The sequence below is a fragment of the Rattus rattus genome, chromosome 4 (genome assembly GCF_011064425.1).
Source record: "Rattus rattus isolate New Zealand chromosome 4, Rrattus_CSIRO_v1, whole genome shotgun sequence".
NCBI classification, from domain to species: domain Eukaryota; kingdom Metazoa; phylum Chordata; class Mammalia; order Rodentia; family Muridae; genus Rattus; species Rattus rattus.
This window is the reverse complement of record NC_046157.1, coordinates 148,994,250-149,005,155: the sequence shown is the minus strand read 5'-3', so window position 1 is coordinate 149,005,155 and position 10,906 is coordinate 148,994,250. Positions and strand designations below refer to the sequence as shown.

General features: G+C 44.9%; 1 pseudogene; it reads left to right on the top strand.

The window, feature by feature from the left end:
* Positions 1–1,338: 1,338 nt before the first annotated feature.
* Positions 1,339–1,475, top strand: LOC116899943 (annotated as a pseudogene).
* Positions 1,476–10,906: the final 9,431 nt, after the last annotated feature.

Below are 10,906 nucleotides of genomic sequence, written 5' to 3'. Positions count from 1 at the left end.
TTAATTGTGAGTGGAGAAATTCGGAAGGGTAATTGCAGCTACACAGGTGGGAACCATAGGTGGGAATCAGACCAAGCTCTAGGTCCTCCTTATGGAGAAGCAGGGAAAAAAGCCACGACTTTACCCTACACTAGCAGAAAGTGGACCAGGTGGAAGAGTTTCCTTTAGACATCTGGTAAACCCAAAAAGGTGATTAAAGGAGACTATGTCCTTAAATTTCTTTTTGCCCCAAATGTTTTTAAAACCTTGGCTTGCCATTTTCTATGGAGTTAATTGTGGGTCCCCATAGTTTGTATACTGTATCCCTAATCCCCAGTTAGACTTATTTGGATGTAGGGCCCTTAGGGAGGTATTAAAGGTTCAGGGAGTCCTAAGGGTGAGGCCCTAACCCACTAGAAGTAGTGTCCTCATAGGAAGAGTTAATAGACACTCTATGGAGGAAGACCCTTCCATGACCATACAGGAAAAAAAAATGGCTGTCTAGAAGCTGGGAAGAGAGCGCTCACCATAAATTAGGTTTGTGGGGCTTCTAGCCTCCACAGAGAGAATATAAATGCCAGTCACTTAAGCCTCCCAGTGTGCAAAGTCTCTTTACGGCAGCCTGAGCAGCTAATGCAACATCTGTGCAAAAGAAATGTTCTGCCCAAGGGATGAGACTCGCTGAGCCAGTCAACAAACAGGAGTGAACCATAATCTAGACAATGGGCTTACAGCAGATGCTATGCTAGCATCCTCAACAGGATCTCCTCACAGCATTGCTCCTCTAAGCCATTGCTTCTGGAGTCCACAACCTCCCTCCTATGCTGGCCCCGACCTAGCCGTGCCTTCCTCAGGCTGAGGAGGAATAGTGCTCAGTGCCCAGGTAGAAGGCAATGAGTGTGCGTCTGCCTTCTCCCTTGTATTTGCCTCCTCAGTGGTCCGGAGCCACACTGTGGAGTCCAGGCGTGGCCTATCAAGGAGTAAGAAAGTGTCGCCGTGGAGAACCAGAAACTGACAATCATTCCTCACAAGCGCACCGTGAGAGCATGTGGCCCGGTTGCACCTAAACCTAGAATGGCTGTCTGCGTTCTAAAGGAGTGGTAAAGATTGGTGTCTAGGCCCGGGACAGTGTCAGGGGGAACACACCTTCCGGAAGCCAGAGTGTCACAGTGTGAGGATGATAAAGGAATGTTAAATAAAATTGGGGGAAGGGAGGCAAAAATAGCTAGGCCAAAGGTTAGTTTCAGGAGAGGAATCAGATCGAGGCTAAAAGCTGGGATAACCCCCTCAGCTTTTGACTAAACTTTGGCTAAAAGAACGGCAGAAATCTATACTTGATCGTTTAAAAAGAAAATCAACATCGCTTCTCGGCCTTTTGGCTAAGATCAAGTATAGAAAATCAACTTTTGTTTCAAAGCTTTTGAAGAAAGAGAAGAAAAGGGGGAAATTTTTTTCCTTCCCTGTAAATATTTTCATTTTTTTAAATTTGACACTCTTATGTTAAGTGACGGGGGATATGTTTTTTTGGTTTGGTTTGGTTTGGTTTGGTTTGGTTTGGTTTGGGTACAATGGGGGGGTCACAAAAGCAAGAGTACTCATACACCAGCAAACAGGACAGAGTCCTGTGGTTTTTATTGCCTCAAATACTCCCACCAAGGCTGATGTCTAGTTGCCAGTGGTCCAACAATCAGCTCGCAAAATTCCTGGCTACCTAGCCAGTCTCTAGCCAGTACACCAGCTGGCTCCAGCACACTTTTGCAAGGCATTCTGGGTAAGCAGATGGCCGGTGGCCCAGCGCAGAACCATAAACCAGAGAAAGTAGGATTTCAGAGGGCGATGTGAGGAACCCCAATAGATCTTCCTCCCCTGGATGCAGTTCCTCGCAGGCACTGCAGGAAGCTACCGACCTGGTCATTAAGCCACCCACTACCTAAGGGAGAGACATGTTTTGTTCTTTAGAAAGGGTTGCCTTGTCCCCGGCGCACTGTGATGGCGCCACCTGGTGGCCAAATGAAAAACAGCCACGGAGAATCTCAGAATTCCACCACGTTTTCAAAATTCTAAAACATCAACATGAAATCGGTATTTCAGGAAAGATAAAGGAGAGAGGAGGGGAGGGAAAGCGAAGGGAGTGACAGAACAGGGCTGGAAGGGGGTGCTACAGGAAAGGAGAGGAGGAGGAGAAGGAGAGAGGAGGGGAGAGGAAGGGATGGGACGGGACAGGGATGGGACCAGAGGGAAGGGGGAGGGGAAGGCAGGGGACGGGAAGGAAGAGGAAGAGTTAGAAAAGATCTTAACTAATCATTAGAATACCAAAAGCTCAACTTTCCCAGGCACTTCCTAAAAATGCCCACTATGTCCCCCATAAAGGAAGATAGTAAAAATGAATTATTGAAATACTTTTAATGATTTGGCCAGACAAACGCTGAGTGGTTCACCTCACTACAAGACAGTTCCATCACTCAGCTGTCGTGACCATCTATAGATACTTATAACTGGTCTATACTTTTGATATTCATGTATAATTCATCTAAGTTCATTCTATGGCCCAGCCTTCAAAAGGGCTGCTAGCATATGCTTTTGTTTCCATAACGAAGCCAAACGCAGAAGCCAGGTCCACGGTTTGTACCTCTCTAGTTTAACCCTCAGTGCCTGGCACTGGCCTTCCTGCTTGGCCAGGGTTCAATACATCCTGGTCCTATTTAGTTCCTGGTTCCCCTGCAGAAACTCTCTCTGAAGGCTCATGCCAGTCACCTGCAGGTACTTAGGAAAATCTATGCTTTGGTCCATAAGTCAGGGAACTGGGCAGAATTGGAGCTGGCACCAATAAACATTAGAGTAATATTTGATGAAACAGATTAATTAGAGAAATGCATTAACACGCATAACCAAATGGCTCTTATTATATGTATGTAAGTTATCCGTTTAAGAGCCCAGGTAGAGTAAAACAATGTGTGTGTGTGTGTGTGTGTGTGTGTGTGTGTGTGTGCGTGTGTGTGTGTGTGTGTGTGTGTAAGAAGGCAGAGCTGGCCTCGATGATGTATATATTTCCACAGCCTTTGGCTGAGCTTCAAGCTCAAAACACTTTTGACTACATAATCAGAAGTCAGTTACTGGAATCGATAAAGGAGAAAGAGTGACCTCTGCTGGCCAAGTGAGGTTTTTCCCGCCTCTGGTCATTTTCCCAACTCTACAAAGACATGCTGGGTGTACACAAATGCACTAAAGCCCGCTACAGGATAAATGATTGGCGCTTTTTTTTCCGACTGGTGATATTTACAACCCCATCAGAAAAAAGCCACGGTTTGTTTGGCTCGAAAACTCCTTAATGATTTGTAGAAATGAGATTCAATTAGGTTTTTTTATGCTGAATAATTATTCACTAGAAAAAAAATAAGAAATGTCTTCATGTGGCAAACAATAATTTATTCTTTTTTGCTTCTTGTTTATGTGTCATTGATGAAATGAAGAACTTGCAATTTATTTTGAGATATAGAAATTAGCTAGGGTAATGATAAAAGTGCTGACCCTAAATATCTCATTAACATCTGTAGTCACTTGATGGATAAGCCCTCAGTTTAGTGACTTTTTATCTTTATTGCATATATATATATATATATATATATATATATATATATAGTGCGTGTGTGTGTGTGTGCTGCGTGTGTGTGCATGCGTGTGTGTGTGTTCACATTGCTATGGTATGCGTGTGGAGCACGACTTTCAGGAGTTGGGTCTCTCCTCTGTAGTGGGCTGGGGAATGAAACTGAGGCGATGAGGCTTAGCAGCAAATGCCTTTACCCACTGAGCCATCTCCCCAACCCTAAAAGTTTTCAGTTCTTTCTAACAGTCCCTGCATTTTATGCTGCACAAGACTGAAAAGGAGTTAGCGCTTGCTTGAAGACTCAACAGTGCTCAGAGCAAAATCACTTCCATTTCATCCCTGCATGGCCTGATCTCGCCACAGAGCTTCCGTCACTTTTGACAAGTAGAAGATGGGGTGCCTCGTGCTACTGGCTCTCAACACTAGTCAACCATCCTCTTACCCTGATTACGATGTCACTTTGGTCTTTAGTTTGTCCAAATTTAAAACAAAAATAGCATATTTCAGGTTTTCCACAGAAATGCTGGGCAAAGTCCCTTTAAAATGTTTTTAATTGACCAATAATTCTATGAATGTGACTGTTAAATCAAGAAGATGAAAGAGGAGAGACACCCAGAGAGCAAGCTCCAAGCCCCACTCAGTGAGGGAAACTGGACCATATGTCGATAAACTATAAAAGTTCTCAAACGCCTATAAAAAGCATCAGTACCAGTGTCATATAACTCACGCTCCATCGTTACCAATAAAATATTCAAATTAAATAAAGGGTTTATTTTAAATCGTTTTTATATCCCCTGCATAATGAAAGGCTAGTATTTCTATCATATAACTTTCTGAAGTCAGCACTCTCCCTCACCCGGCTCTCTGGCTGACAAGAGGTCAGACTATTTCACACTCAACAACCCTTTGAAAATCAGACAGTAGACACGGAAGGAGAGGGAAGACGAAGCCATAATCATTACAGTGTGCACTGGTCTCCTGCAGCACCTGCCTGAAGAGAGAAAACAGAACCAAGCAGACCAACTGCAGAGAGAATGTCTCGTGTGTTGTATGGATGCATCACCTGTCAATTACAAAAACCTACCTATGGGAAAGGGTAGAACAAAAGGTGGGACATCCAGGAGGCAGAAAGAATTCTGGGAAAGAGCCAGGATCAGGAGATTGGCCCGGGAAGCTGTGACGAAACAGAGGGGTGGTAGCTGACATCAGGTAACCAACTACGTGGCAGAAGGTAAACTAGAGTGAGTGGATCATAATAAGTTATGATCTAGTAGAGAAGAGCCTAGCTATATGGTAATTGTAAATATATTTAGAGTCTGGGTCTTATTTCTGGGAGCATGGAGCTGGGAGGAAGAACCAGAGCCTAACTTCTACAACCAGCTCCGACTTGTGGCAGAACCTTCCCCTAATAAATAAAGATTTCAGGGCACCAATCACTGAGCGAAGAGTAGGTGGGACTTCTGGGTCAGAAGGAGGAAGAGGAGAAGCAGGAGAAACATACTTCCTTTTGGACAGGAGACGACAGCATGGAGGCTAAAATGTAGGAGTGGGAAGTTCCTGGTTCAGGTAACAGATCCTTGGGATCTGCTGCTGGAGGATTTATAATTTAGAAGAGCTTACAAATTACCATACTAGTTGCTGCACCCAGCGAATATATTATCTGTTGATTCTAAACTAAGTTTGTGTGGTATTTTCCTTCACACAGGGACTCAGCTGGGTTCCAAAGAGAAAGGTACAGTAGCAGCAAAGCGTGGGTTTGCAAGAAGTGGATCCCCAACTAGCTGTGTGAATTTGGAAGCGTGGGGCTGTTGTGGCAGCATTGGGAACTTAGCAACCAGGTGGCAAGATTTCAGAGCTCCGGGTCAGAGAACCTGCCAGGCTGTGAACAGGCTGGTGTGTCCGCCTGTGCCTTGCTGGTGTTAGCTGGGGGAAGTGCATATATATATATATATATATTTATATTTCACATAATAGGACTCAATTTCTGGAATTGGCCATACCTCTTCCCCCTCCTTGCTTTTCATTTGCTACAGTACACACACAGATTCTTTCCCGAGAATACCAGGGAAGTGCGACACTCCTCAACACACACGTTTTTTGGCTTGTTTTGCTCTATGAAAAGGTGTAGGAAAAAATCTTTAAGAAAAGATATAGGCCTTGCTATGTCTTGAATGTGTGTGCCAGGAACAGGGTTGGAAAGTGGGGATCTCTAAGAATTGGTTTAGATACTGAATATTACTACATCGAGAGTGGATCATCAAGAGGGATATGGGCCTTTTACTCTAGCACTTGGGAGGGAGAGGCAAATGGATCTCTGCATTTGGGGCAGCCTGGTCTACAGAACATAATCTAGGATAGCCAGGACTACGCAGAGAAATGATAGAATGGGTCAGTGCTGCAGGAGTCGATCTGCTATCACAAGTTTGCAGTGAACGCCCTTCAGCCCTCTTTTGTCCCTGCCTCATCTGTGTTTTCTTGTTCACCTGCCTTCCCCCATGGAAGGACAGCATGAAGGCCCTTGCTAGATGCTGGTGCCTTAATATTGAATTTCCCAGCCTCCTACACTTGGAGAAGTAAAGACCTTTTTCATCGTAGATGACCCAGTCTATAATATTCTGCTATAGCAGCATGTATTAGACTGAAAAGCAGACCTGAGACTAAGAAATAAGGAAGCCCGTTTAGGAGCTGGGACTGTAGCTCAGTTGGTAAAGTGATTGCCTTGCATTCAATGTGCCCCAGCTTTGGTCCTCAACACCACATAACCTGGTCATCACGGTGCACACCTCTAATCCGGACACGGAAGGGATAGAGGCAAGAGCACCAGACATTCAGGATCATCCTTGGCTACAGCGGGAGTTCAAAACCAGCTTAGGCTGTGCGAGACCTGCCTCAAAATAAAAAGAGAGATGGGGAAGGCGGCCGGATGGGTGAAGTGCTTGTGTGCAGACATGAGGGCCTGAGTTCTGATCCCTAAGCAATCTGTGCACAGTAGCAGACATCTGTAACCCAGAGCACAAAAGGCAGAGACGGTGGCTCTTGGGTGCTCACTAGCCAGCCAGTCCGGCTGAAACAGCAAGCTCCAAGTTCAGTGAGAGACTACATCTCCCAGAGTGTAGTGGTGAGCAGCAGAGGGAGATAGTTGTCGGCTTCTGTGCTCACCCATGCTCACACACATCTGCCACCCTCGTGGACACATGTACCTACCACCCGCATAAGCACACACCACAAATATTGTATTGATGCACAGAGAGAGAGAGTTTGACATTTTAACCCCAGCACTTGAAACTCAGAGGCAGTGGATCTATGAATTCAAGGCCAGCCTGGTTTCCATGGTAAGTTCCAGGCCAGCTGAGGTTACATAAGGAGAGTCTGTCTCAAAAAAAATGTATTAAAATTAGAGTTTAATAATACAAATTGTCTTTAACTGCCAGTATACATTCAAGTTTGCTTTTTTTTTTTTTCTTTTAAAGATTGGTTTATGTATGTGTGCACACTGTCATTGTTTTCAGACACCCCAGAAGGGGGCATCAGACCTCATCATAGATGGTTGTGAGCCACCATGTGGTTGCTGGGAATTGAACTCAGGACCTCTGGAAGAGCAGACAGTGCTCTTAACCACTGAGCCATCTCCCCAGCTCCTATACATACATCTTAACAAAATAATACTTCACAGGTATAGTCATTCATACTGGCCTCTAGAAGGCAAACAGCAAGTGACTCTTTACAATTGCCTGTCATTTCTTAGGTCATTAATACTTGTTAAGCACCCACCGTATGCCATATATTGGGCTGGGCCTTAGGGAGATGATGGCTAACAGAGTCAGACACTTTCCTGATCCTTCTAAAGATGTCTCAACCAACCATGCACATCGGTAAAGATGACGCTCCTGGGTACTGTGTTCCTTAAACCAATCTGTTAGTTTAGAGAGGAAAAGGCATCTGCAGCGTTGTTGAATTCTGGCCCACAGTAGAAGTAACTCAAATCAAAGAACCCAAGTTAACATTTTAGAGACAGCATAACCGACAAACTACAAAGAACTCGGTCAGAAAGACACCCGCTTCAATGAAAATACTTCCCATCATTTATGCTAAGTTGGGCTTCTTAGTCCTGAATAGGAGTCACTCGGGTGCCTTTTTCAAGTACAGGTTCTGATTCTCTGTAGGTCCAAGGTAGAGCCTAGGATTTTATATTTCTAATGAACACCTAGCAGTTGATGACATTTAAAGTCTGACAATCAAACTCTGAATGGCTCCAGTTCCGGCCAAAATAATCAGTCAGCATGGCTGCTAGCTCCCCACTCCTATCCCCAGAGACACCCCCACCGGACCAGAAAAGCATAGAAGAAAACTACAAGAAGCTCTTGACCAGGCTGCTTTTGTCAGTGGCTCAATCCTAGGGGAGGACACAGGTCAGCCACACTTAGAGGACAAGACAGAAAAATTAGCAGAATTCTGACGCTGGTTCCCTTTTCTCACAACTTAGTTCCTTGGGGGAAAGATGCCTGTACTTTACCTGACAAGACATAGACTTCTGGTCCAGGTGTCCTCAGAAAACCATGGTAGACCAGCTGACCTCCAGAAGTCATTTGTATATCACTTCTTCAGACTTCCAGGGCTGGAGAATCCCAGCGGAGTCTTGATGTATTTGAAGCAAGGACATTAAAATCGTCCATGGGGCTCCAAAAGCACAGAGGCTTAGATTCCACCAGCATATCCTGAGCCTGCTGTGGTGCATGGCCCAGGCGTCAACATAGAAGCGTCCTGGGCAATGTGAGTGTCCAGGCAGGATTCAAAACCACTGGAAATCTGGCCTCTTACAAATCTGCTTCTCTCTGTGAGGACAAAGGATGAGGACCTGACCTGAGGGGCAATTTCATAGAACAAGAAGGAACTGAATGGAAATTCCTAGCATGTAGGCTTTCCTCACCCATCCTATGTTCACTGTGGACAATAGTGCTGGGGGTCCTTCCCCTTCCGTCATCATGAGTTGCCTGAGTAACATTATACAGAAGGGGGCCGTGCACATGCAAAACAAAGTAATAACATTTGAGTGGCAGTTAATCCACCATGGGAATAACCTATGTTGCAGGTTATATCAAAAGCAGACACATGGGCTGGAGAGATGGCTCAGGGGTTAAGAGCACCGACTGCCCTTCCAGAGGTCCTGAGTTCAAATCCCAGCAACCACACAGTGGCTCACAACCATCTGTAATGGGATCTGGTGTGTCTAAAGACAGCTACAGTGTACTCATACATAATAAATAAATAAATCTTTAAAAGAAAAAAAAGCAGACACATTAGAAGAGGTGGGGTGAGCATTTTTGGTCAGGCCAGTAAACATATTTTAAAGAGGGAACAAGAACACAGGAAAAGAACCAAACAGATACGTTAGTAGCGAGGCTATAATGGGAGGAATAGAAGCAGATGACGCTCCTGAAGAATAAGACAATGAGATTGAAGAAACAGTCTAGAAAGAAGAAGGAACTGACACAAAGGGGGGAGAGAGAAATAACATAGGAGAAAAGCTAACAGGTTAAGAGAGGTGCTAACATCTGGATAACAAGAATTCTGTTAAAAAGGAACGAGACCAGTAAGATGGCGCACAGGGAAAGTGCGCTTTGCACGCTCATGAAATTTCAACAACATGGGTGCCTAGGCAAGACCACTTCAATGGCTACATGGCTGACATGCCAATTTAGATGGGTAGAAGATTACAAAGTTCCAACCCGGATACATGATGCAAAGGGAGAGAGAAAGCATCAGTGGTTCTCAACCTTCCTAATGCTGCAACCCTTTAATACAGTTCCTTATGTGGCGGTGACCCTGACCACAAAATTACTTCGTTGCTGCTTCATAACTGTAGTCTTGCTACTGTGATGAACTGTAATGTAAATATCTAATATCCAGGAAATCTGATATGCAATCCCCAAGGGGGTTGTGACCCACAGGTTGAGAACCACTACTGTATAAAAGAAAGCATTTTTTTTATTTATATGAGTACACTGTAGCTGTCCAGACACACCAGAAGAGGGCATCAGATCCCTTTACAGATGGTTGTGAGCCACCATGTGGTTGCTGAAAATTGAACTCAGGACGTCTGGGAGAGCAGTCAGTGCTCTTAATCACTGAACCATCTCTCCAGCCCAAAAGAAAGCATTTAATTGAAGACTTATTTACCCTCCCAGAGGGTTAGCCCACGACCGTCATGACAGGAAGCAATACGGCCAGACAGGTAGGCATGGCATATGAACATGAAGCAGAGAGAGAAGAGACACTGGGCTTAGCATGGGCTTTTGAGACCTCAGAACCCATAACATACTTCCTCCAACAATACCATACCTCCCAACCCTTCCTAAGCAGTCCACCCCCTGGGAGCTAAACCCTGAAACATATGAGCCTGTGGAGGCCATTCTCATTCAAACCACCACATCCTGGGACACAGATTGATGCCGCCCCAAATAAAGTCACATGAACTTTTATAATCACAGAAAGAAAGAAAAAAATCAAAGGTCAGTCATTCCCTAAGTACATTGGTGGCTGTAAGCTGTCACTGTGGGAGAGGGACTCTGCTGTAAGTTTCAGATGCTATCCAATGGCCTTCTTAGCATTTAGTTGGAGGACATTAAAATGCATTCTGAAGGTTTTTCCTGATGGTCAAAAGAACAAAGAGGCAGGCAACAAATTGTGGACTAAAGATAGCCCGAGATAATTTGCCTCTGGATCATATAGCATTCCAGCTCTCTACAACCACAGAGCTTTCATCCAATAGCTGTGTGGAATCTTTAACAGGGGCTGACTTCTTCTCCTGGGCACTTCCGTTCCTTCAGAGCAGCCGAGCCTTCCTCAGCTGCTGGTGGTGGTGGTGGTGGTACATATGGCATCTGTGTGTCAACATTATATATGGGTGCAGTGTCTGTGAAGGCCAGAAGAGGGTCCCAGATCCTCTGAGACTAGAGATAACAAAGGTCATGAGCTGCCATGTAGGTGTGAGGAATCATGGAACCAGAACCCTTTAAAGAGCAGCCAGTGCTCTTAGTCACTAAGCCACCTCTCCAGCCCTTTCTTGACTTTTAATGAGCTTAACTCAGGGAGCTAAGGGTACCAGACATGTGCATACCAAAGCGATCCCGAACCAATGGCTACTAAGTTCATTGCCCGGTGCCCAAGAACAAGAAAATTCAAATAAGGAATAGACAGAGAGAACATAGAATAACTAAGGGAAAGTAAGGAAGAATTCCCAAGACTGAGAGAGGTTTTAAGGGAGAAATAGCACTGTGTCCCACTGCCCGGTGGCCTTTTATAAATCTAACGAGGGAAACTGGG